At 48.0% G+C, this 25404-nt stretch overlaps 1 long non-coding RNA gene across 2 annotated transcripts in view; it reads right to left on the minus strand.

Annotated features, from left to right (window-relative positions):
* The window catches only part of LOC115087372, a 104523-nt gene that overhangs the window by 25086 nt on the left and 54033 nt on the right, over window positions 1–25404 (minus strand). The window contains exon 1 of one of the 2 annotated variants that reach the window (XR_003855503.1): window positions 19956–20021. The exons of the other annotated variant lie outside the window; for it this stretch is intronic. This is a non-coding gene — a long non-coding RNA (uncharacterized LOC115087372). Of the gene's footprint in view, window positions 1–19955; window positions 20022–25404 lie in introns of those variants that run through there. 2 annotated transcript variants of the gene reach the window in all.

A 25404-nucleotide genomic window follows, 5' to 3' on the forward strand; every position in this document is an offset into this window, starting at 1 on the left:
CATTCCTCCAGCCGCGCCTCTCTTCTGTTCTTCGGGCTGATGCTGGTCTCTTCTTCCCGCGCACGCACCCGCTGCTCACCACTTCCTCTTCCGGGCCGCGGGGGGCGGCAACAAGAGACCATGCCGGTGCCGCTGACTCCAGCTGTTCTGCTGCGTTCTGCTGGGCTGACAGCATTTTAAGCCTGGGCAGAGGAGGACCGGGGAGCAGCTGGGTCAGCGGGGGACCGGGAAGTGTGGCGACACCTGCGTGTTCTTGGCGACACACCGGTTGAGAACCACTGTGTTAGATGAACTAAATCCCACAGTCTTCTGCGGGATTGAAACATGGCTGAAAGACATGGACAAAGTCCTCCTAAATCAAATTGATAACCCCAACTGCGATTTTCCAAGCGTGTAGCAGATGGACTCAAAACAAGTGGGTATAGTGTGCTCGTGCTAGCAGTTGGAGACGGATCTGACGTCAGCACGGGTATATACACCCCCGCAGGAAGTGCAGCAATTCAGTAATTTCTGTCTCCAAAGCAGTTTGGAGCTACCACACGCTCGCTGAGCGTTTCTTTTTCCAAATTCTAAATTCTTAACAGAAACCTACCTGAAGACGAGCCCCGCACTCCTGCGGTGATACCATTCGGTCACTCCCCCAGTTGAGTTTCCCGAGGTGATTTCCGTGGTCCCTCGGAGGTGAGTGCCTCGGTCAGGTGGCCGGTTCGCGGCAGGGACCTAGCCCCCGAGTGAGAAGGGCTCGGGCGTGGCCTAGAGGCAGCCTCGGTCCCGGCGTGGACTTGGCCCCGAGCGAGACGAGTTCGGGCGCGGCCTAGAGGCAGCGGGTGCACCTCCTCAAGCGCGGCGGTGACAGTAATCACCCTCTCCCCCTGCAGCCGGAGACCGCCCGGGTTGCAGCCGGGAAGCACCGAAGACAAGGTAAGGCGTACATCTTTACTTGTTGGTCTCCGAGGAACCGAGGAGTAGCAGAGTCTGCCTACGTGGCAGCCCGCCACAGAGGTCGCCATTCGCCTGGTTTGGTTTGTAATAAGCACATGTTGATAGGCGCATGTTTCTAAGCGCATACTATTAGTCGCCAGTTGCTAAGCGCATACTGTTAGGCGCCCGCCGCTAAGCGCTTAGGCGCCAGTTGCTAAGTGCACGTTGAGAGATGCACGTTGATAGGCGCACGTTCATACGCACGTTGATACGCACAAGTTGCTAAGCGCCCGTTGATAGGCGCAAGTTGCTAAGCGCACGTTGATAGGTGCCCGTTGCTACGCGCAAGTCGATAGGCGCACGTCGCTACGTGCACGTTGCTAGGCGCACGTTCATAATAAGCGCCCATTCATAGGCGCCAGTTGATAGGCGCACGTTGATAAGCGCACGTTGATAAGCGCACGTTGATAATAAGCGCCCGTGGATAGGCGCACGTTGTTCGGCGCACATCTTTCGCGCATATTACAAAGCGCAGACTCTAGCTGGGTTAATAGACGAGATGGAGCGTAAGAGAGCCCATGCGTCAGCGGAGCCGGCACCTCCAGTATCAGGCATAAGCCTCTGCTCTGCATGCAACCTCAGAGCCACACAGAGCGAGGAAGCAGACTCCCTATGTGCCCAATGTGAAGAGGCCTTGGGAGCTCCAGGCTAGCACCAGTCGCAACCCAGCGTACTTGCCAGTTCCTCAGGGAACACCCCGGACCTAGCAGGCAGCGGGGAGCTGCCAGGGAACCCGAGAGACCTGGTGCCCCTATGGCCAGATTCGGCCTCGCTTTCCTGGGTGGAATTATTTAAGGGGATTCATGCCTTTGTCACAATGCAGGCTGCGCCCCGAACGGGTCCATATGTACCGGACGACCCAGCCCCTGGACCCTCAAGGCCTAGGCACGGCCGTTCGCCACCCGGAAGCCCCGCTTATGGGGATTCAGATTGCCCTGAAGAAGATGAAGAGCCCCCCGAGGAGGGAGAATTTCCCTCGGGGATCGAACCATACTGAATCATGAGGCGTTTATTTCTGAAAGAGGATCTTCCAGGCCTGATTTCTCAATGCCTGTCGGAACTGGCCCTTCCGGGCCATGACACCCCAGGGGAACCGAGAATGAACCCCCTGTTAGAGGGCCTGCGTCAAATGACTCACCATTTTCCCCTCCTACAAGCAGCACAGCAGTTAATCAATCTGGAATGGAATGCGCCGGAGGCCTCATTCAAAGGGGGTCGGGCCTTGGCTGGCATGTACCCCTTAGACCCAGCAGCTAAGGAAATACTGGCGTGCCCTCAGGTGGATGCCATAGTAAGCGCAATTGTGAAGCGCACCACCATTCCGGTGGAAGGGGGGACGGCCCTCAAGGATACACATGACCGGCGCATGGATGCCATTTTGAAACAAGCCTTTGAGGTGGCAGCCATGTCCCTATGAATTGCGACCTGCTGCACCGTGGTGACGCGTTTCTGTTTATCACAGGCCAGGAACAACACCCCGGGAGAAGAGATGGAATCAGCTCTCTCGTTTCTCACTGATGCAGCCTCCGATCTAGTCCGTATGGCAGCCAAGGGAGTATCATCCGCAGTGGCAGCCAGGAGGCAGCTCTGGCTACGTAATTGGTCGGCCGACTCCTCTTCCAAGACACGTCTCACGAAAATGCCCTTTAAGGGATCCCTCCTGTTCGGCAGAGACCTCGAGAAACTGGCCAATAAATGGGGTGCTTCTCCATTACCCCGTCTACCAGAAGACAGGCCAAGGAGGAGCCAGCGCCCGTTTCCTAGACCATCCAGAGGTAGAAACTCGCAGCGCTTCAACCCATACAGGACTCGCTACCAAGCACCTCGTCCACAGGCCAGGAATCAGTCCTTTCGGACTAAGCGCAACAAGAGGGGAACCGGTGCAGGTTCGGGTCCCGGCCGCACCCCACAATGACAATCAGCCGACCCATCCGGGGGTAGCAGCCATAGGGGGCAGGCTAACCCTCTTCTACCACAGGTGGGTCGAGATTACCTCGGACCAGTGGGTTTTCGCCATCATCCGAGAAGGGTACTACCTGGACTTTCTTCGACTCCCACCGGACAAGTTTGTGGAATCTCCTTGTTCACCCCTCAAGAGGGCGGCACTAGAAGTTACCTTGCAAAGGCTCCTGTCCCTAAAGGCCATAATCCCAGTGCCTACAGGGGAGATACATTCTGGGCATTATTCCATTTATTTCATAGTGCCCAAGAAGGAGGGCACTATGTCGGTTGACCTCAAGTCGGTCAACCGACGCCCAGCTTTCGCATGGAAACTCTGCGGTCTGTCAAAAATTCAGTACAGCCAGGGGAGTTTCTCACCTCCCTAGATCTGTCGGAAGCCTACTTGCATATCCCAATTCATCGGGATCACCAGCGCTATTTACGCTTCCAAGTCCTGAATCGACACTTCCAGTTCCGAGCTTTACCCTTCGGGTTAGCCACCGCGCCGCGAACCTTTACCAAGGTCATAGTAGTAGTGGCAGCGTCCCTCAGGAAGGAAGGAATTCTCGTCCATCCCTACCTGGACGATTGGCTGATCAGGGCAAAGTCCCTGGAGGAGAGCCACCAGGCAACCAACAGAGTTATATCTCTTCTGGAAAGCCTAGGATGGGTAGTAAACCTGAACAAGAGTACCCTACAGCCTTCTCAGTCGCTGGAATACCTAGGAGTCCGATTCGACACCCAGGAAGACAAGGTCAGTTTGACCTCCAAGAGAAGAGCAAAGCTCCGGAATCGTCTGCAAGCCCTGCTGAGCGCCACCCGGCCCACGGCTTGGGATTACTTACAGGTCCTCGGCCTTATGGCATCCACTCTGGAGGTGATACCATGGGCGCGGGCTCATATGAGACCGTTACAACGCGCCCTCCTATCTCGGTGGAGCCCTCGATCACAGAACTACACCACACACCTACCTCTACCAGCCAGAGTGCGGAATCAGATATGGTGGTGGTTGCAGCCCGGCCACATGAGCCGGGGGTCAAGAATGTCCTCCCCAGCCTGGATCCTGCTCACTACAGATGCCATCCTGAACGGATGGGGAGCACACTGCGAAGAACTCACCTCCCAAGGGCGGTGGAACAGAGAAGAGTCGGGGTGGAACATCAACCGACTAGAGGCACGGGCAGTCAGGCTAGCGTGCCTGCGATTTGCCCACAGAAACAGAGCGGTCAGAGTGATGTCGGACAACACCACCATGGTGGCATACATCAACCGACAGGGCGGAACCAGAAGCCAACAGGTATCCCTAGAAATAGCCCCCCTGATGACTTGGGCGGAAGCAAATCTCCAGGACATCTCCGCCGTTCACATCGCCGGGAAGGACAACACCACGGCAGACTTCCTCAGCAGAGATAGCCTAAATCCAGGGGAATGGCAGCTGTCGCCCACAGCTTTCCAGATGATTGTGGATCAGTGGGGGACGCCGGGCATGGACCTACTAGCAGACAGGTCCAACGCTCAAGTACCCAGATATTTCAGCCGCAGGCGGGATCCGCTATCCCAGGGGATCGATGCCCTGGTGCAGCCATGGCCGCAGGGGATCCTGCTATATGCCTTTCCTCCATGGCCCATGCTGGGCGCCATCGTACACAAGATTCAGCGGCACAGAGGCCTAGTTCTTCTAGTGGCCCCGGACTGGCCAAGAAGACCCTGGTACGCAGACATGAGAAGATTACTGGCAGGGACTCCATTTCCCCTGCCTCCACACAGGGACCCTGCTACAGCAAGGTCCCATCCTCCACGAGGATCCAGCTCAATTCTCTCTTACGGTCTGGCCATTGAGAGGGCTAGACTGAAGAAAAGAGGATACTCGGGGCCGGTAATAGATACACTCCTCCGAGCACGCAAGTTCTCCATATCACTAACATATATAAGGATCTGGAGAGTATTTGAAGCCTGGTGCGAAACTCACAGCACCAATCCACATGCCGCGAAGATCCCTATCATTTTGGATTTCCTACAAGATGGACTTCAGAAGGGTCTGTCCCTCAATTCCATCAAGGTCCAAGTAGCAGCGCTATCCTGCTACGGTCCCCGGAGTGACGGCAACAGCATTGCCACACACCCAGGCATTTCACGTTTCCTGAAAGGAGTCAAACACATTCGCCCGCCACTGAAGTGGCCAGTACCCCTGTGGAACCTCAACCTAGTTTTGGAATTTCTAGCGGGACACGCCTTCAGACCCCTTCGAGGCCTGTCCCTCCGTTTGTTAACCTTGAAGATGGTATTCCTGCTGGCTGTATGCTCAGCACGCCGCATCTCAGAGCTACAAGCACTGTCCTGCCGTGATCCGTTTCTCAGAATCACTCCAGAGGCTATCAATCTTCGCACGGTTCCTTCCTTCTTACCCAAAGTGGTCTCACACCTCAACCAAACCATATCCTTGCCTACCACAGAAGGTTTGAAGAAGTTGGAAGACGGTCGAATACTACGCCATCTCGACATCGGCAGGCTACTGTCAAGATACCTGGAAATGTCAGAAGCAGTACGAAAGACGGACCACCTGTTCGTCCTTCACAGCGGGAAGAAGCAAGGGGAAGCGGCCTCACGGGCAACCATCGCCCGCTGGATCAAAGAAGTTATCAAGGCAGCCTACATAGAAGCAGGGAAACCACCGCCTCTACGGGTCAAGGCTCACTCTACCAGAGCGCAAGCAGCCTCTTGGGCAGAAACTAGGATGCTGTCACCTGCAGAGATATGTAGAGCGGCGACGTGGTCCTCCCTCCATACCTTCTCCAAATTCTATCGTCTGGACGTCCAGGCCAGGGAGGACACAGCATTTGCGAGGGCAATCCTAAACGGACCTCGGGCAGCCTCCCGCCCAGTCCGGGAGTAGCTTTTGTACATCCCACTTGTTTTGAGTCCATCTGCTACACGCTAGGAAATGTTGAGATTACTTACCTGATAATCTCCTTTTCCTTAGTTTATGCAGATGGACTCAGCATCCCACCCGGCTGCCAGAATACATGGGGATTCACCGACTCACGGTAAGCCATGGTTTTTTTTATAATAGGCCATCCACCCTGCCGGGGTCGACGCCTTCTGGTTGAGAACACTGGCGGTCTCCAGCTATTATCAATCGGTCAGGGTAATCCTGTTCATTTAATCGATCGGTCAGCTACAGCTTTTGCAAGGAAGATTACTGAATTGCTGCACTTCCTGCGGGGGTATATGTCCCCGTGCTGACGTCAGATCCGTCTCCAACTGCTAGCACGAGCACACTATACCCACTTGTTTTGAGTCCATCTACATACACTAAGGAAAAGGAGATTATCAGGTAAGTAATCTCAAAAATCTTTCACTACCCCAGACACTTAGGGATGTGAACAATTTTTTTTTTTCGGTTCGTTTTTGATGTATTTTTTATATTTCTTCATCTTGGCTGTGGCTTGCATTGGCTACCTGTCGCCGAAAGAATATCCTATAAAACTCTCACCCTGATCCATAAGGCCCTCCACAACCAAGACATGCACTGGTTCTCCGATCACCTCATCTTTCACAATTCAAGCAGACTGATAAGGCAACAACACAGGGCTACCCTCATTACTCCCTCACCCAGACAATTCACACTTGCTTCCACTAAAGCTTGGGCACTATCTTTAGCTGGGCCTGCCCTTTGGAACAAACTCCCCCCTTATCTGCGGCAGGAACCCTGCCCAAAAAAATTCAAACACAATCTAAAAACCTGCCTCTTCAAGCAAGCCTTTGCTTAACAGCATTCCCTTCACGCATCCTACTTATTGTAATTTAACTCTTTATCTAATTATCTAACCATGCCTTTCTTTTATAAATATCTCCTTCCTTTCTTCTCCCTTTATATTGTATCATATTTCCCCCTCCTTTTGTTAAACTGATGCACATTTGTAATTTAATTGAGGAATCTGTTAGAAATATTATGTTCTCGTTCTTTATTGTATATTTGGTTCAAGTTTCTCTGTAAAGCGCAGTTTGCTACACGTTGTTTCTTGTAAACCGATGAGATGTTCCCAATGTTCATTGGTATATAAAATTCTATAAATAAATAAATAAATAATCGGCTTGCAGTTTCTGCAAGGTCGAAAACCCCTTTTTGACAGGTCCAAATCACATCACTCAGATTCAGTCACAGCTTGGTCCACATTGTAAGGCTCCAACACATAAGCTCATGGGGGCAAGAACCTGGTTTATAATAGCTTGCTATACATGTATATGGGCGTGCAGCAACATATGCTGAAATTTTATATCCTGTGCGCAGGTATGTACACATCTTATAAAATAGGCCTTGTGCATGTTTGTGTGCTCCTAATTTTAAGCATGGATGCAAATAGCTGGGAATAGTAGGCATTTAAACACACAAGGGTGGTTAGGGTACTTCAGCCCCTGCTGCATGCTCTATCACTGCCATCATAACAGGTCTCCTGCCTTCGCAGTATGTGTTGCTCAGCATTCTTTGACTCATCCAGCCTTTCTTGTCTGTCCTTGCCATCTGCTCGGCCTGAACTCCTGGGACTGATTGCCTGCTTTGGACTTGAACCTGATTAGGCTTGCCTGCCACCTGGACTTGACCTTAGCACTGGACCTGACTACGCTTGCCTGCTGCCTGGAGTGACCTTTGTCTCGGACTTTACAAAGCCTGCTTGCTGTCTGCTTCAACCTCGGTTTGTTATTGGACTCTGCTTACTCAACCGCCCTAGGGACCTACCTGTCCTGCTGGCTACCAAAACCCAAGGGTTCAACCTGCAGGGGGAGGTGGCTGGTATAGGTGAAGCTCCAGTCTGTCCTGCTCCAGGGTGCGTTCGCCAGCTGTCAGTGTAGGCCTTGTAGGTTCATCATACGGGGCTGTATCAATTATGCCACAGCACTAAGGGCTCACAGGCATCCCACCCATTACAGTACCTGAAGATTGGAGCATGGCCAATTGTAACGATGCTGGGAGCCTTGGGGAGTTGAGGTATACTGAGACAGGATGGAGGTGGTCCAGAGAAGGGAGACAAAAATGGTGTGTGTGGGGGGGTCTCCATCAAATGACTTATGAGGAGAGGTTGAAGGACCTAAATATGTATACCCTGGAGGAGAGGAGGTACAGGGGAGATATGATAAGACCTTCAGCTACCTGAAAGTTTTTACTGATGCACAATCAACAAGCCTTCTCTGTTGGAAAGAAATCAGTAGAACTAGGGGTCACAAAATGAAACTCCAGGGAGGACGACTCAGAACCAGTATCAGGAAATATTTCTTATCAGAGAGGGTGGTGAATGCCTGGAATGCCCTTCTGGAGGTGGTGGTGAAGACAAAAACTATGAAAGATTTCAAAGGGGCATGAGATAAACACTGTGGATCCCTAAAGGCTAGAGAATAGAAATAAGAAAAAGAGTGCATGGGGGAAACTTACTGGTTAGGTGGTTACTACCCTTAACCAATAAGCCTTCATACTGTTGATGCAATTCTATTATTGCTCTCTGCTCTTACAGCAGGGGAAAAGGGGAATTAGTTTCAGAAAGCAACCAACAAGGACATTGAATTTTATGGTCTGGGAAAACAAATAAGCATGGGGGGAACTTGCTGGTGTGGCTGCTGCTACCCTTAACAAATAAGCCTTATACTTGTGATGCAACTCCAACATTGCTTTTTACTTCAACTGTAAGAGGTAACAGGGAATTGGACTCAGACAGCAACCAACAAGTACCCTGACTTTGACGGTTTGGAAAACTAAGTATGGGGGTGACTTATATGGCGGGGCAGATGCTACCATTATGGGGGAGACCTATATGGCATGGCTGATGCTACCATAAGCTTGCTGGGCAGACTGGATAGACCATTTGGTCCTTTTCTGCCGTCATTTCTATGTTTCTATTATTACGTAACTGTGCTGTCTATCTCTCAGGTTTAGGCTGCCCTGTATCAGTTCAAAATAAAAGATGAAGATTCTCACTGGTAGCTTAAGCATCTAGGTTATGGCTGGACACCAAGACAACTCACCCCTCCCTGGGGTAAATACTATGGCCATATCTGCTCCCTCTAGTGGCTGCAGTACCCCCTTTGGGTTGGGGGTGGTAGATGCACTGGGTTACTCCCAGTTAAGTCCCTAGATTAACTCTCGGAGCCCTGATCTAGCTGAACTTGGGCTGCTCTTAAGCACCCAGCTGTGCCAGCCTGTTTATCCCCTCTCAATCTTCACAAGTCCACACAGAAGAGTATCTGAATAATGAGGGGTTTTATTTCTTTACTCTGAGATTTCAGAAACACAGGTTTCTGTTCCACAAAAAAAAGTAGTAAAATCTTGCCAGAGAGGGAGAGAGGCAAGTTTCTCCAACTCTGCAATTTGCACAGCAATTTCTGCTTTAAGGGCATAATGTTCAGGGTATATAGTTGTCTCAGATCAGCCGGAATATGGATCCCAAGATATTTAAGAGACGCCGCCACCCACTTTAATGGAAAGGTCCCGGGCCAGAGAGATTTCAAGGAACTGGAAATATCTAAGGCCTCAGATTTCTCAACATTTATCTTAAGCTCCGCAAATGTACCAAATGTCTGTTGGACAAGCAAAACATGGGGTAATGCCAAGACTGGATTACACAGAAATATCAACATATTGTCAGCAAATGTAGCCACTGTAAAAGTCCCCTTACCAAAACGAATGCCTTGAATTTCAGGAGTTTGGGCCAATTTCCATAGTAACGGATCTAGGGACAGGATATATAATATAGGGGATAATGGGCAGCCTTGACGGACTCCACGTTGGATAGGGATTTCTTTTGAAGTGGAATCATTTGTAACTATAAAAGAGACTGGGTTTTTATAAAGAATAGAAATAGCCTGGATGATAGGAGCAGGGAAGCCAAAGCACTGCATGACCGAAAACATATAGTCCCACGATACTCGGTCGAAGGCTTTCTCCGAATCAAACCCTACAGCCATCGACTGCAATTTATGCCGGTGTGAGACCTCAATGGCCGTTATGAGTCGGATGACATGCGCTCCAGCATTCCGTCCCCCGACAAACCAGGCCTGATGAGAAGAAATAATAGTGGGTACAACCGCTCCCAGTCTAATAGCTAGAATCCTAGCATAGAATTTCAAATCACAATTTAACAGTGAAATAGGTCTGTAAGAAGAAGCCTATAGCAGGTCTTTCCCTGGTTTAGGTAAAACCGAAATGTTGGCACTGTTGAATGTGGATGGGAATCCCCCTGTATCCCAGGCATGGTTATAGAAAGATACCAAGGATTCCAGGATTTGTGGGCATAGAATTTTGTAATATTCAGCTGGTAGGCCATCGGGTCCGGGGGATTTATTTCCCTTACTAGTTTTGATCACACCCTGCAGTTCCCCTTCTGTAATAGGCCGAATTAAGAAGTCTTTTGTGCAGGGGTGAGCTGGGGGAGGGGCAGATCCTGGAAGAAAGAATCCTCTTCCTGCTGGCCACCTTGCCTATCCTCATGGTATCTGAAGACTGGAGGATAGCAAATGTAACCCCAATATTTAAAAAGGGCTCCAGGGGCGATCCGGGAAACTACAGACCGGTTAGCCTGACTTCAGTGCCAGGAAAAATAGTGGAAAGTGTTCTAAACATCAAAATCACAGAACATATAGAAAGACATGGTTTAATGGAACAAAGTCAGCATGGCTTTACCCAGGGCAAGTCTTGCCTCACAAATCTGCTTCACTTTTTTGAAGGAGTTAATAAACATGTGGATAAAGGTGAACCGGTAGATATAGTATACTTGGATTTTCAGAAGGCGTTTGACAAAGTTCCTCATGAGAGGCTTCTAGGAAAAGTAAAAAGTCATGGGATAGGTGGCGATGTCCTTTCGTGGATTGCAAACTGGCTAAAAGACAGGAAACAGAGAGTAGGATTAAATGGACAATTTTCTCAGTGGAAGGGAGTGGACAGTGGAGTGCCTCAGGGATCTGTATTGGGACCCTTACTTTTCAATATATTTATAAATGATCTGGAAAGAAATACAACGAGTGAGATAATCAAATTTGCATATGATACAAAATTGTTCAGAGTAGTTAAATCACAAGCAGATTGTGATAAATTGCAGGAAGACCTTGTGAGACTGGAAAATTGGGCATCCAAATGGCAGATGAAATTTAATGTGGATAAGTGCAAGGTGATGCATATAGGGAAAAATAACCCATGCTATAATTACACAATGTTGGGTTCCATATTAGGTGCTACAACCCAAGAATACAAGGATAACACATTGAAATCGTCGGTTCAGTGTGCTGCGGCAGTCAAAAAACAAACAGAATGTTGGGAATTATTAGAAAGGGAATGGTGAATAAAACGGAAAATGTCATAATGCCTCTATCGCTCCCTGGTGAGACCGCACCTTGAATACTGTGTACAATTCTGGTTGCCGCATCTCAAAAAAGATATAATTGCGATGGAGAAGGTACAGAGAAGGGCGACCAAAATGATAAAGGGGATGGAACAGCTCCCCTATGAGGAATGGAGCGAGGGAGAAGGTACAGAGAAGGGCTACCAAAATGATAAGGGGAATGGAACAACTCCCCTATGAGGAAAGACTAAAGAGGTTAGGACTTTTCAGCTTGGAGAAGAGACGACTGAGGGGGGATATGATAGAGGTGTTTAAAATCATGAGAGGTCTAGAATGGGTAGATGTGAATCGGTTATTTACTCTTTCGGATAGTAGAAAGACTAGGGGGCACTCCATGAAGTTAGCATGTGGCATATTTAAAACTAATCCGAGAAAGTTCTTTTTCACTCAACGCACAATTAAACTCTGGAATTTGTTGCCAGAGGATGTGGTTAGTGCAGTTAGTATAGCTGTGTTTAAAAAAGGATTGGATAAGTTCTGGGAGGAGAAGTCCATTACCTGCTATTAAGTTCACTTAGAGAATAGCCACTGCCATTAGCAATGGTTACATGGAATAGACTTAGTTTTTGGGTACTTGCCAGGTTCTTATGGCCTGGATTGGCCACTGTTGGAAACAGGATGCTGGGCTTGATGGACCCTTGGTCTGACCCAGTATGGCATTTTCTTATATTCTTATGTTCTCTGACAGTTAAGGCTCATCAAGTGAGAGCCATCACTTCCTCAGTGTCTCATCTGCAAGCCATGCCTATCAAAGACATTTGCAAAGCTGCAATTTAGTAATCAGTTCACACCTTCAGTCCCACTACTGTCTGGATAATCTATCAAGAAGTGACAGTAATTCTGGACAAGCAGTTTTGAATAGCCTGTTGACCCAGTAGTCCACTTTCCATGGTGGGATTTGGGTTGCTTTTTCAAAGTGTTCCTCTGCAACCCTCAGCTTGGGACTCACCATGTGTCATGGCTAGTGTGCCCTGCTTGTCAACAGAAAAAGCAAGTTTGCTTACCATACATGGGGATCTCCATACATAGCAGATTAAATTAGTCTTAATAACTGCCCACCTCTCTGGAGAACTGACTACCAAGCTAAAACTAAGCTCTACATTCAACTGAGGGGCTCATGAGGCAGTGTGCCTGTGGGATCTCCTATGCATGCTCTTTAGAGCAAAATTCCTGTGAGCTAGGAGAGAAGGGTTCGGTCAGCGTAGTCAGATGTCACACCGCATATGTCTTGGCTAATTTATCCTGCTATCTATGGAGAACCCCATTTGCAGTAAGCAAACTTGCTTTCCATTTTAGGAGTTACTAACCAGAAAAGGATTTTGGAATCATTGTGGACAATACAATGAAATCATCAGCTCAGTATGCAGCAGTGGCCAAAAACTAAATAGAATGTTAGGAATTCTTAGGAAAGGGATAGAAAATAAAACTGTAACTATAATAATGCCTCTGAATTGATCCATGGTGCAACCACATCTTGAGTTATGTGTACTGTTATGATTGCCAAATCTCGAAAAGAATATAGCAGAATTAGAAAACGTTCAGAGAAGGGCAACAAAAGTGATAAAGGGTGTGCTGTGGGATGAGTTAACAGGGAATAGTATTTACACTATCAAATAATACTAGAACTAGCATCAGAACTAGGGGACACTCCATGAAACTAACTAAAGCTGATTTAAGAAAACAAATTTTCAGTCAATACAAAATTAAACCATGGAATTTGTTGGGCAAGGCTAGTAGTATACCCAGATTTTAAAAAAGTTTTGGACATGTTTTTAAAGAATAGGTCCATTTAACAATCATTAACCATCATAATGCCAACTGATTAGAAAGATGTTAGCTATTTAGTCAACATCACCAATTGGTGTGTAAGTTAGAGGCAGTGATATATTTAAGTGTAACAGCTCAGAATACTGGATATTAGCCCTGGGGAAACTGGGTAATGTAGTTTACTCTGCTTTGTTTGGTAAGCACTGCTACTATCTTATAATAAAAGACTAAAGATTTTTCTCTTACTGGCTGTTCGTATTCAGTGTTTACTAGTGGCGTAGGGTGACTGCTGAAGTTGGTGGTACACCAGAAAATTTGCTAATTATGCCTTAGAACACACTACACCCTCCTACACAACTTTCTTTTATGCAAAAAAAGCCTATCAAATTTATACTCACAGCAACTATCAGCAGTTACAATAAAATGTGAATGAAAAAATATTTTCTGCAAGAAAATTCAAAACTGCTTTCTGTATGCAAATGAAATGAATAAAGAGCAAACTTCTGTTTAAAATAGAAATGAGGAAGAAATAACCATAATGCCTTAAAAACCAGTGATAAGTACCATAATTTTCACAGCAAGAATTAAAGTTACTCAAGAACTGAACCTTTAAAATACAGGCAGACCCTCACCAAAAACAGAATAGAAATGTGCCTATAGGGGGTGCTATCCCGTGGCCGATGGGAGAGGACGTGTGAGTGCTGAGCTCCGTCCCCCTCGCTCAAGAAATACCTTTTAAAACATCGCTAACCCCGATTTTCTTCAGCCAATTTGCGCCGCAACTGCCCTGCACCCCGAGCTGGCTCCGATGGCGACAAAACGGAAGCAGACTGACCTCAAACAATTTTCCTTCGGGAAACTGTGCGCCGATGAGGGGCCTGAAGGCACTGAACAGACCAGCCTAAATTTTGAAGCTGCTGGAGCGTCAGGTGAAGTGGCCAGTCCCTCCCCCCAGCAGACTCTTACCGCCGCGGGAGACGTGCTGACGAGGGAGGAGCTGAGAGATTGGTTCCAGGAGCTGTGTGCCAATATGAAGCAGCACAAACAAGAATTACTGACTTCTATGGCTGTGTTATAATTAGTGAGGTTTGGGTGGACCCTTGGACACTGTGGCAGCTGACCACGCCCACGGGGGGGAAGTCCCGTGAGGGGTCACAGGTCAGGCCCAGCTCTAGACACACAAACACAGATATTTCTTTATTTAGACAGTTTGAGAAGCCACCAGAGGTGGCAGTAGTGAGCAGAAGATATAGCCCAGCTGGGCTAGTATTCCCCAGGGCACTGGAACAGCGGTTCCTCCAGTAGCAGTGCTGTAGTGGAGAGAACTGAGAAATGAGTACAATAGAACATTCACAGAGTCCCAAATATGGAGATGCCCCGAGATAGGGAGAACTGGCCCTCGAGGAGCGAGTACCAGATCCCTGGGAGCAGAGAGACTCATTGGCAAAGTACTCACACAGCGGTTCCACGTAGGAGATGGCACTGGCACTGGAAAGGAGGCAGGCCCTCGAGGAGCGAGTACCTGGTTCCAGGGAGACAGCTCTGATGAGTGGATGATAGTAGGACTCACTGATGGTGTCTGTAGTGAATTCTTCCAAGTAGAAGAGGAGATATTTATTTATTTAACTTCTTTTACTATACCGATACTCAAGACCAGGTCTTATCGTACCAGTTTACAATAGAACAGGGGGAAACCAATTAACATCTAGGTAGAAGGTAAAGTTACATTAAACAGGGAGTGTAAACAGGGCAGAATTTAAACTATAACAACTGAAGAATGATAAATATAATCAACAAAAACAATAAATTAGTAATACATAAACAGAGATTTATCCTAGGCGGTTATTAACATGGTATGTCCAGTGGGAGGAGGAGAGGTGAGTGGGGGGGAGGGATTAGGGAGAGGTCGAAGGGTGAGAGACAGTGTTGGTTGAAAGAGGTTCCTTCAATGGTAGGCTTGTGCGAACAGCCAGGTTTTAAGTTTCTTTCTGAATGTTAGATGGCATTGTTCTTGGCGTAAGTCTTGGGGAAGCGAATTCCAATGTAGCGGACCTGCTGTCAAAAGTGCTCGCTTGTGAATAGAGTTGTGGACTGAGGATTTGTTGGGGGGGGCCTTGAGCAAACTTTTGTAGGCAGTTCTGATCGGCCTTGCGGAAGTATGTAGTTCGAGAGGGAAGGTGAGTTGGAGTGTGGATTGTTGGTAGACGGATTTGTGGATGATAGTGAGAGCTTTGAAAAGTATTCTATATTGAATGGGAAGCCAGTGTAAGATTTTTAGGATTGGAGTGATATGGTCCTTGCACTGTGTGTTTGTAAGGATCCTGGCCGCTGCATTTTGCAGCATCTGTAGAGGTTTGGTAGAGGAAGCGGGGAGACCGAGTAGTAGAGCGTTACAATAGTCGATCTTTGAAAACAGTATTGCTTGAAGCACTGAACGGAAATCCTGGAAGTGTAGGAGCGGTCTTAATTGCTTCAGGACCTGTAGCTTGAAGAAGCATTCTTTGGTTGTAGCGTTAATGAATTTTTTGAAATTCATTCTAGAGTCAAGGGTGGCCCCAAGGTCTCTGACCTGGCTTGCTAGTGGGATAATTGCATTATTGGTGAAGGGGTAGTTATCGCTAGGGGAGATAACCAGGAGTTCCGTTTTGGACGTATTTAGGACCAGGTTGAGACTCGAGAGAAGCAGGTTGATGGCGTGTAGGCAGTTGTTCCAAAAATTTAGCATAGAGGAGATGGGGTCCGAGATGGGGATTATGATTTGCACATCGTCCGAGATAGATTCGGGCAGTGGGTCAGGGAACATGGGCCCTCGAGGAGCGAGTACCGGTTACCTGATAGTGACCTGAAAGAAGCAAAAGAGGCCCCCCGAGGAGCCAGTACCCCGTTAGCAGAAAGAGTCCAATGGAAGTTGGAAAGGCAGAGTAGCTGGGTATGGAGAGCGAATCCCATCTGTGAGAATTCCCCTTGCTAACTCAACGGCTAGCATTAAACTGTAGGCTTAAATATCCGGGCAGCGTGACATCATCACAGGACGCCCCTGTGATGATGTCACGCTGAGGAACGCGCCAATGAGGAACGCGCCAATGAGGAAATAAGAATGAGGGCTGCACGGTGCGTGCGCCCTAAGGTACCTGTAGAACATGGCGGGAGGCAGCGCCCAAGCCGGTATGGGGACGCCGGAGAGGACTGCAGGTGGACGCCACAGCAGCCAGGTGTCCGTGAAGAGCAGGAGGAGCCGCAAAAAAGGAAAGGTAGGCGGAGTGAAGCCATCAGGAAGTGACGGTCGCAACAGGCTGACATCAAGGAAGACTTAGCTGCTTTAGGGCACCGAGTAGATGATGTAGAAGTCAGGGTGGATGGGCACGGGGAGGCCATGAACAAAATGGCTGCCCAACAGCAGCAGTTCAATAAAGACATAGCAGATCTTTCTGACAAGCTGGAGGATTTAGAGAACAGGAGCAGGAGATGCAATCTCTGGATCAGAGATGTTCTGGACAGGCCGGAGTATGCAGATGCTCATAGTGTCGCTCAGCAAATTTGCTCTTCTAATCTGCAAATGGGGCTTTCAGAAAAGGATAATAATTCAGCACAGTCCCCTGAAATCAGTCTCAAACGAGCGCACCGGGCCATGGGGCAGCACAACGAGCTGAGATCCAGGGACATAATAATCTGCTTTCACAGTTTTTTACAGAAATCCCAGGTATATGAGGCGGCCAGAAAGCAATGTGACATTCTATGGAACTCACACTCAATCATTACCTATCAGGATCTAGCACCAGTGACTCTTAAACGCCATTACGACTTGCGTGAAGCCACAGCTGCCCTCCGTACTGGGGAAATATGCTACAGATAGACTTTTCCGTTTGGCCTACAATTTCAGGTCCAAGGAGTGACATACCATATTAAAACTCTGCAGGACGTGGCGGAAGCATTTCAACAGGCGCAGCTACAAGTCATGTTTCAAGTTCCCAGGCAAACCATTGCCCAAACTAAACCAGACACCATGCCTCGCTGGCGCAGAGCAGGAAAGGGAGGACGCCGACTGCGACAGCACTAGGGAGATGCCAGCGCTTCCATGTCAGATCAGAGTTGAGCTGATGGTACCTTTCCTGGTTTTTCTATTCATCACTCTCTGCATAGAGTCAGCGTTGGGACTTGGATTTCAATATTTCAATGCCCCTTCTTTTGGGGAACTTAAAATCTTTTACAGTTTCTTGAGTTGATAATTAATCAATACTATTGCATTTCATGGGGTTATGCATTCAATGGCACTTTGCTATGTTATTGTTATATTATATTATATCTACGTAGAGGGGGTGGGACGGTTCTGGTGCTGCGGGCTCCCTGAGTTCCGGGTTTAGTTGAGGCCTCCTGTAGGCTTGTCTTCCACTGGGAATGGCGGAATACATCATCCTAACTGAGGACGGCAACAGGGTTTTTCTCTTTCTTTCTCTGACAACTGAGTGGCATACATTGTCTATGCTGGGCGACCACATGTATACCTGGGTGGGTGAGGATCCAGCGTCTAGTAATCCTTTGGCACAAACACACATGCTTACACCATCTAGAGTATTCCTTCATGGTTTACAATGGCTTCTAAATTGATATCTCTAAATGAGAAGGGGCTGAATATCCCGAGAAAGAGAGTGCTTCTCAAAAAAGAGTTACAGCTGCACCAAACCGCCTTAGCCTTTGTGCAGGAAATGCATGTGCGGAAGCATTATGAAAAATTACTGGTTTCCCTTCTTATCCCAGTTCCTATTGGGCAGCCAGCACCAAAAATTACAGATACGCAGGGGTGGGGATTCTTATTTCTCACACTTTTGTCCATGATATGTTACATACAGTTCTGGATCCGCTGGGCAGGTATTTACTGCTTAAAATGAGACTTGGTGGTTGCATACTGACTTTGGTTAATGTTTACTTCCCTAATGCGAACCAAGCATCCTTTCTGCAAGTGATGGAACAGTTGCTGACTAGTCAGGCAGAGGGGGATATCATACTAGGGGGAGATTTCAATATGACCTGGGACCCCAAGATCGATAATTCCTCTAAGACACACACAGCCTTGTCTGGACAGCGCAAAGCGTGGCATGCTTTCCTGACTCGGCATCTGGTTGATGGCTGGCGGGACACACACACACACACACACACACACACACACACACACACACACACATAATTACATACATATGCTCCCTCTCTAACACACACCTGGGCATCTCCAGCTCTGCTTTGGTTAGGATTCGCCAGCAGCCCTGCGCCCTCCACTTCACTTTGGCTGCTGGCAGGTTGAAATCCATCTGCAGCCCTATTCTCTCGCATACACATACAAACCAGGCAGGCTCCCTTTCTCTCACACACATATAATCATCCCAGGCAGCACCCATTCTCTCTCTTACGCTCACTCACTCTCTCTCTCACACACACAAACCCACACTCCCTAAGCAGGCTCCCATTCACAAACACATGCAATCCTGGTAGGCAGGGTCCACAGGGCCTCTTACTCCTCCTGCTGCCACCTAGTGCCTCCTTCACTGGGGGAAGAGAGCAGGAGTTGATCTAGGGTTGCAGCCTGTAGGAGCCCATTCTGCAGCTCCTCCTCCTTGCAAGCCCCATAGTATTCAACACTTACACATCACAAGATAAGCATAGAGAAAGTGTTACAGCGCAAGTACTGAGTACTGTAGGGCCGGCACACAAGGACAAACTGCAGACTGGGCTCCATGTCCTTCTGTTCTCAGGTCATGCGCATGTACTGAGTCACGGAATGTGAGCCGGTCCATCGGCAGCTGCATGGGCCTTTCACTTCTTTTGTTGCCAGTGGGATCGGGTCCACCAACAGCTGCACGGATCTCTCTCTCTGCTCTCTTCTTCAAGTCCACTTGGCCCCCAACCCCTACCCCTGTGTGCCACCCTGTGCAATTGCACAGTTTGCACACCGGTGGTGCTGGGCGGACCTATATTCTAATATGTTAACAGAGAGATTGTACACCATATTTCTCCTACTTCTAATCTAATGGCAGTGCAATCTATCATTCTTTCAATGTGTAACAGCACTTCCCAGCATAGCTCATGTTAATGAAGGGACTTGCAAAGGCACAGAAAAATGTGTGAAAGATCCTCCACACTCATCTAAGGACTATAGTGTATGACTGGATCAACCCTATGAGAAGTCCACATGACTAAGCAAAAGAGCAGCAGAAGGAATACCAGAAGCAGTGATAGCAGAAGCAACTCCACTTATATCTTTGCCACTCCCCCACAAAATATAAATTTAAATAATGTAAGTTTTTGTAAATAATATAAGAATTTATTAACTGTATTACCTAATATCAGTATGTATGTATGTGTTGGTGCAGTTGCAGGTAAGTGTGCATAGATTAAGTGGATGATCGTGAAGTCCAAGAATAATAGATGCAGTTGCTAAAGGTACCTACAAGTACATGAATGTAATCTGTTTTGAAGTATCTGAAAAGGAGAATATAAATCAAATAAATAAATAGGTATTTTAAGATAAGAGCTTAGAAGAAAATAATGTGTTCAAACGTGAAGAGTAGTCCTTATTGGGGCATTACATATGTTGAGGATGAGTGGGGCGGTGCAGGGGTGTAGAAAAATGAAATGGCAAAAAGGAGGAATAGTATGAAACTTAAAGTAATCTAGAACGACAGTAAAGGGAATCCTTGAAGGAGGGAAGATAAGTGTTAGGAATGATATACAGGGAGTGGGTAATAGGCTGAAGCAATGTTGGAAATACATTTTTGCTTTCTGTAGCAGAATTTGTGATTATTAGATACTCAACTAACATGATACAAAAACTATTCAGTTCTGTACGAATACTAGACAAGACCTCATAAATATGTTATCTAGCATACTTACTAGGCAAAAGTCCAGTCTTTCCACCAAGGCTGCAAGATAAATCAATAAGTGCAAGGTTCATAATGGTGCAGGAGTTGTGTGTGGATGAGGAGGAAATAATACAAAGTTCAGCTAATTCCTGACTACTCTGATTTAAATATTCTACTGTGCTTTTAGCTTTAACTTAAATTTAACAAAAGCAATAATTTACTCCAGGGCTTTGCGCAAGCTTTTTCCACCATTATTAACCAAGGCAACTAAGTTGCTGGGGAAACATTGAACTACAGACCGAGTGTCCTTGGAAGAAGTACTGATTACAGACAAAAACCATGACAAATCAGAAACTACCACAGCCAAAAACATATAGGGCCTAGCTTTCACACCTATTTGCGGTTCTGCATTTGTGACACATAAGTGGATATCAGAGATTTATTCTAGTATTTTATAAACTGCACAGGGGGAACTGAGCAGTTTATAAAATACTGCACAGTTCAGCACTGAAAATATGTGCATGTGTTTCAGTGAATGCAAATATTTCTAATCCAAGAAAGCTTTTACTTTCTCTACATATTTTATAAACCTCTGCATGTATATTTTATATGGGAGAAAAAAATAACCCATGTACATGTAATAACCCTGATTTATATGTAGAGGTAGGCATTTCAAAAACTATGACAGTAATTTTAAAATGAGTGCATGAGCGAAGATATGCTGGAATTTTACATCGTGCATGCATTTGCACACTTATGGTTTTAAAATATACCAAGTATGCCCCTAATTTTAAGAGGTTTCTCGAGCACAGCTAGAGCGTGTGTTTTCCATAGGATTTTGTTGGCTTTTACACATGTTTGTAAGTGGATTTTAAAACATGCTTGTGTGAGGCACATTCCTATTTTTCCAATTAGTCCACCACTTTTGTCCAGTTAATATTGTGGTCTTTCAGATCCCTCTCGTTCTTCATCCTGCCCAGTTGACGTGGACCCCTCACCCTGTCCTATAAGTCCTAAATCTCAAGGTCTATAGACTTCTCCTCATCAGGAGCGTTAGTAAAGCTACACAGATATCTAGTGTACTTGCACTGCAGTTTTCGGTTTTAAAATACGGAGTCACGCGCTAAGTGTTGGCCACACCCCAAAACACCCATGCCCTGCCCCTTTCCCGCCCCCTTATTACTCACACAGGCACAGGTATATATGTGCGTAATTTGTGGCTTTTTAAAATCCATGTTGCTTGTGTGTGGCCCAAATGTGGGCATTTTTGCGCAAGCAACGCAGATTTTAAAAATACTTCTGCAGATACTTGAAATCACCTGTTCACCCAGTCCATCAGCAGTTCACCTCCACCTTCTGGTACTTCACCCTGAGCGTCCAACAAGTTCCACTCAGAATTCCCACTTAAAAATTGCAGACACGTCCAATTTCACTTGTGCTAGTCAATTAGCAGGTATAAAATTGTACAAATAAGTTTGATTTATATGCGTAAGTCTCTTATAAAATAGCAACTTCCACGCCTACTTCTTGACCTTACCTTAGAATGCCCCTTAGAGTGCTCCTTTTTGCACCTGTAAAACATGTGCATGAAACCGAAATTACACGCATACTTTTAATGTTTATAAAATAGCATATATACAAATACATGCTGCTTGTGCGTATATATTCTATTTTCTGTACAAAAACCCAGTCAAGGCTGCCCAGTCATAGCTCATACTCTATTAATTTGGTGGTAGCTTTGAAGGAAACTGGATGCTGGAAAGGAAAGCGTTTCCCCCTTATTGCTTATTCGTCATAATCCAACTATGTCTTTATACACTTTTTTTTTTTTTTTGACAACATGGGATCCTGAGTTATCAGAGGCTTAAAATTTATTGGACAGGTTTGGGCCTCAAGCCAGATGAAACTTTTCGATCACCTGTATAGGATCCCTTGCAGTGCCTTGCAAAGCTGAAAAAGAGTGGTTGGATCTCTAGGCCTCTGAACCCGATGGAACATGTTCTCTGCAGGCCTGTAGGAAAGGTTAAGTCAATATTGGGATTATATCAGGGATTGGTGGAAATTCTGATAAAAGATTCTAAGATGAGATTCTTGATCCAGAAATGGAATACTGAATTACTTTTACAGTTAGACAAGAAAGTTTGTGGGAGGGGGCTGACTGCAACTCTATTTGTAGACAGAGGGCCGATCTTATATTCAGGCTTCTGCATCAAACATCCCAATATCCTGTGCTATTTCATAGAATTAATCCTTCCTATTCTGCTTTCTGTTGGAGGAACTGTGGACAAAGGGGGTCATATATTCGAATGTGGTGGACTTGCCCTCAAGTACAAGAGTTTTGGGTTGGAGTCTTTTGAGGGGATTTTGAAGATCTCTGGGCAAAAGCTGGATCAAATTGACTCATGACCTCTCCTCCTCCTTCCGATGAAGCGTCCACCTTGATAATGAAAGGAAGTCTAGGGTCCAGGTGGCAAAAACAGGGCCGATACAGGAAGGTGACTAAGAGCCTGAAAGGCATCCAGGGCTTCAATTGGCCAGACTTTCTCGGGAGCCCCCTTGCGGGTTAAGGTGGTCAGAGGAGCAGCCAGTCGAGAGTAATTCCTGATGAAGCTCCGATAGTAATTGCAAAGCCCAAGAACCGTTGGAGACCGTGTAAAGTTGTGGGTTATGGCCAGCCTTGAATACTCATGAGTTTAGCAGGATCCATACTGAAATCGTGATTGGAAACAATGTACCCCAGGAAGGGCAGGGAGGTCTTCTCAAAGAGGCATTTCTCCTGCTTGGCATACAGGTTGTTCTCTCGCAAGCGTTGCAATATTCGACAGATGTCCTGGTGATGGGTTTGCAGAGTTTTAGAGTAGATCAGGATGTCATCTAGGTATACGACCACACAAACGTACAGAAGGTCTCAGAGAATCTTGTTCATAAGGTTTTGGAAGACGGCGGGTGCGTTACAGAGGCCAAACGGCATGACCAAGTATTCATAATGGCCATCCCTGGTGTTGAATGTCATCTTCCACTCATCACCCTCTTTAATTCAAACAAGACTGTATGCCCCTCAGAGGTCTAATTTAGTGAAGTCATGGGCTCCCTGTAGTCTGTCGAATAGCTCGGTTATCAGAGGCAGAGGATACCGATCCTTCACCGTGATGGCATTGAGGCCCCGGTAGTCTATACATGGGCAAAGTGAGCTGTCCTTCTTCCCCACGAAGAAGAAGCCGACTCCGGCTGTGGAGTTGGAGCAGCGGATGAAGCCCTTCTGTAGGTTCTCTTGGATGTAGTCGGTCATGGCCTGCGTTTCGGGCATGGATAAGGGGTATGCCCTCCCACGCGGAGGGGTGGTGCCTGGAGTTAGGTTAATTGCACAGTCAAACTCCCGATGAGGAGGCAAAATGTTGGCTGCCTTCTTCGAGAATATGTCTGCGTACTGTGGCGGAAGCCCCGCTGGATCGTCTGAGTCATTGCTGCTGGAGATTTCTGTGGTCGCAAGGATGCAAATCTGATGACAGAAGGGACCCCATTGGTCGAGCCACAGGGAGGTCCAATCAAAATGAGGATTGTGTTGCTGCAGCCATGGGATACCAAGGACCACTGGGTGAATGGCCTTCCGGATGATGTAAAAGGAAATTCGCTCCCGGTGGCACGGTTCGATATGGCATTCTAGGGTAACTGTCATATGTGTGATCCACCCGAAAAGAGGATCTCCATGAAACGAGACAATTATAAGTGGCACGGGGCAAGGCCAAGTGGGAATCAACAGCTGGTCGACGATCTCTTACATAAGGAAGTTTTCTCCGGACCCAGAATCGGCTAGTGCCAGGGTAGAAAAGTCACAGCCTTGTATGACGAGAGTCACTGGCAAGGTCAGTGGGGGAACCGGTGAAGTTAGGCCTAGGGACACTCCTCCAGTGAACCCTAGGCCATGGAGTTTGACAGCCGCACAGGACATTGGAGCAGGAGGTGCCCGGAGGCCCTGCAGTATAGGCAAAGTCCAACCCGCCGACGTCGCTGGCGTTCCTCCGGAGATAATGGCCCCCGCCCCTTCAGCAGATGCTTCCAACAAAGCTGGGTGAACGAGAACCAGGCAAGACTGTGCGTGGTCGAGTGGGCCTGTTGGAGCGTCGTTTGACTCCAGCGATTTTGAGGGATCTTTTCCGGAGTCAGCGGTTGATCCTGCTCGCTAAATCAATCATTGCGTCCAGGGATGCAGGGAGATCCCGTGCCATTAGCTTGCCCTTAATTTTGGGCGAGAGGCCATCCAGAAAGATGGCATTGGAGGCAAGGCTCCTCCCAATGGAGCTCGGTGGATAACGTTCGAAACTCCAAGGTGTAATCCATCAGAGGGTGTCTGCCATGCCAGATGTGCAGGAGCTCTGTGTTGGCTTGAGTCTGCTGACCAGAGCTCTCAAACACGGCCCGGAAATGTTCCAGAAACCCCAGGAGGTTCAGCAGAAGGGAGTCAGAGTGCTCCCATAAGGGCGATGCCCAGGCCAGGGCTTTCCCTTCAAGCAGCGACAGAGTATAATTCATTGTAGTCAGGTCATCCGGAAAGAGGGCAGATTGCAGGCAGAAGTGCATATTACACTGGTTGAGGAACCCAAGGCACTGCTGGGGATCGCCTGCATAGAGGAGTGGAGCTGGTAAGGGGATCACCAGGCGAGGTGCCGGGGCCGCCGCTGCAGAGCTAGGCGCAGGAGACACCTGCGCGAAGGTGGAGGCCACTGAGTCCAGGCGAGCGTTAAGGCGCTCCATAGACACTGCCAAGGATTCCAGGACTCTGTTACTCACGGATTTTTTGTGCGAGTCCCAGAATCTTCTGAAGAGCAGAAGCCTCTGCCGGATCCATGGCCTTGGCTATCTGTTAGGAACGTGGATCCTTGGACCGATGGGGAGTTGGTCCCACCAGTGGGGAGGAGCCCCACGGATGCCCACTGTCGGCAGGCGAGGCCAGAGAAGCCTGAGACCCTGCTGGGACTTCACCAATACCAGCCCTCAGGTACCGGGGCCTGCTGGACTTACGTGGGGTCTCAGGGTACTGGTTATAGTCAGGCAGGCAAGGGTCTTGGCAGGCGGCATCAGACGAATCAGGAACTCAGGAACACGAAGTGAAGCTTCCAGGAACAAAACAAGAGCCAGTAGTAGCAGGCCCTGCCTTAAATGGCCTGGGAGGAGGAGTCCAGGCCCCTCCCGTGGGTGACCCTGAAAAGGGGTCACATTGTGCATGAGTGCGCCTAGGAGCCCGGGGGTTATCTGGGAGAACCACTTGCGGTGTCCCGGCAGGGGCCTGGTCGGCTCGGGCGTCAATGTGGGAGAGACAGAGAGGAGGGCGTGTGGTAGGGCGCGTCTGTGGCGGTTCCCGGCTGCTGCGAGACTTCCGGGGCCAGTGAGCTGGGGCTGTGCCGGTAAGTGAAGGGAGCCGGTCATGGGCCTCTGCGGCTGGTTCCCGTAACACCTTCAGCACCTGGCACCCCCAGCATCTT

The sequence above is a fragment of the Rhinatrema bivittatum genome, chromosome 3 (assembly GCF_901001135.1).
Source record: "Rhinatrema bivittatum chromosome 3, aRhiBiv1.1, whole genome shotgun sequence".
In the NCBI taxonomy this organism is placed as follows: Eukaryota; Metazoa; Chordata; class Amphibia; order Gymnophiona; family Rhinatrematidae; genus Rhinatrema; species Rhinatrema bivittatum.